General features: G+C 38.6%; 1 long non-coding RNA gene across 1 annotated transcript in view; it reads right to left on the reverse strand.

The window, feature by feature from the left end:
* Positions 1 to 1,984, reverse strand: part of LOC111824380 — a 13,904-nt gene extending 11,920 nt beyond the window's left edge. Inside the window, exons 1-2 of the long non-coding RNA XR_002827468.1 lie at positions 1,966 to 1,984; positions 168 to 233 (exon numbers count right to left, since the gene is read on the reverse strand). This is a non-coding gene — a long non-coding RNA (uncharacterized LOC111824380). The remainder of the gene's footprint in view (positions 1 to 167; positions 234 to 1,965) is intronic.
* Between the last annotated feature and the right edge of the window lie 371 nt (positions 1,985 to 2,355).

Here is a 2,355-nt window from a genome sequence, read left to right on the forward strand (position 1 = left end):
AATACTTTCTATCCCATGAAAAGATTTAAAAGCTTGGCAAAATTATTTCCGATATTTACTCATATTCATAATCACTACTTGCTGGAAAAATAAATTCTCAAAGAACAAAAACAAAGCCTAATAAGCTTATTTTTATGTCAAAGTAATAAAAATTTACCAGGTCTTACCTCAAGTAAAAGAGCTGTATCTGTTCAGAACCATCAACCAAATTTTATTTTAATCTTGTAAGTTACCTTAAAAAAAAAAAAAGGAAGATATCAATGTTTTGATTTTTAAACATTTCTTGGCCTAAGTTTCAGTATGATGAAACAATGAAAACAAAACACTCAATAATCTATGGATAAATGTAAGAGACAGCTCATCACACACTACCTGTACATTTTAGGTTGCAATTATTTCTTATCTTAACATCTCTCAGTCTTTGTTTTCCTCACCTTTTGGTTGCATAGACTAATACTTGTGACTAAGGCATTGAAACAAAAAAATACAGCTTTATATCTTTGGACAGATTTAAGACTATGACCTTGTTTTTATCTTTCTTCTTTTGATGACAGGCAACACCAAAAAAAAAAAGGGAAAAGTTTACCATTTTCAAAGACTCAAATATTAACATTTCCCTTCCCATCAAAGAATGCCTTTTAAAATTATGAGTAATTGAAAATTTACTCTTCTAGGAGAAATTAGTGAAGTTTAAAATGGCCACTGGTTACTTTAAATTTTAAATTACAAGTTATTTGATCTCACCAAGTGGGATACTAGCTTTGTCTTTTAAGCAACTTTCAAACATGTAGTAACTAGGACATTTATTCAATTTCAAACCAGGGTCTTTAACACTTTCAGTCTCTCCCTTCCCCCATTACTCTTGTAAAAAGATCTGATGAGGTAGCAAATGCCAGCAATTATTTTGCATTTCACTCTTCAAAAAGGATTCTGAGATACCAGATTCAGAATATTCATTTAAGACCACTTTCAGCATCCAAAAATTTCAAAAACGCCAGTTTGAATAAACAAACAAAACAAAACTGGTACCTAAACAACAGAGCCTGTAAAATCAAGATATGCGCAACTGATGTAACATGTAGCACGAGATGCATGCTATTCGGAAATAAAACCATTTTGCCGACAAAAATACCTTCCGAAAGGCGGTCGATTACAGCAGTTACCTGTGATCTTAGAAGGACTGGGTAAACTTGAGGAATTTACCAACAGCCTTTTTAGGCAAAATCTGCACTTTACAACACCCACACCGCAGAATGAAGACAAATATATTCCCAAAACACACAAAGGTTTTCTGCACCTGCGGCCTGTGCAAACCGAAAACTTAAATTCCCTCCCCAACGTTATTCCCAGATGCATAGGCGGAGGACTGCAGAATTTCTGAAACCGACACCTATTAAAATACTGTTCCGGGGGTAAGAACATCTAGATGTTCGTGCATGCAACAAATGCAACAAATATGGCTCCTCTGCTCCGTCCATTTCCAGAGAGCAAGCCTACTTTAATATTTACACTGCGAGAAAGTAACTCCAAAAGGACATCTGGGGGGCCGAACAGCCCTTTGTAAAACTTTTGTCGACCACGGCTTGGGACTATACGGATGATGATGATTTTTTTAAAAAAAACCGTAAAATGACGAACTGAAACTTTTAAAAGTCTAGGAGCAGGCTCAAGTGCGTTCCAACATGCAGGTGCGATCAGTTTGCAGATAACGGCTCCTGATGACCTTTTTTTAAAAAAGTACCGAAACGGGTGTATTTAATCACCATCCAAATATCCGAAAGCCGGAGCAACTCGGAAAATGCCAGTTATTATGAACCAGACGTCATCGCCCTGGCCCCAGCATTCAAATCTATTCCCATTAAACCGCCCTGACATGACAGTAAACTTGTCTTTCCCATTTTTTTTTTTTTTTGAAATGCCAGACGCACTCCTCCTCCTCCAACTTGCATTTTTTAAAAAGACAACCTTCACGTCATCAAGGTTTTCCAGGGGCGGCAAGTCCCTTCTCCCCGGTGATCCCCGCAGCCGTTTTCAACATCGGCTTTGAAAGAGTTAAGAGCCAACACCCAAAAGGGGAAAAGAAAAAAAATAAGAGAAAAAAAAAACAAGTTTTATTTTTTTTTTCTTTCAACGTAGCCAGGCTTCCATTGTTCTTTTAAACTCGATCGCCCAAGATGAGTTCCCACCTTACCGGAAAGAGGTGGAAAAAAAAGCTCCCCCGTAGGAGAACCCGAAAAGGGGTCCTTTTACCCCAAACATCAAAAGGACTCCACCCACCGGAACGGAAAGGTTCCGCTTCCTCCGTCGGTCCCCTCTGGCTCCCGCCTGCGGGACCACGCCGCGCCGCCCCTTTCC

The sequence above is a fragment of the Myotis lucifugus genome, unplaced genomic scaffold, assembly GCF_000147115.1.
Source record: "Myotis lucifugus unplaced genomic scaffold, Myoluc2.0 scaffold_1326, whole genome shotgun sequence".
Lineage (NCBI taxonomy): Eukaryota > Metazoa > Chordata > Mammalia > Chiroptera > Vespertilionidae > Myotis > Myotis lucifugus.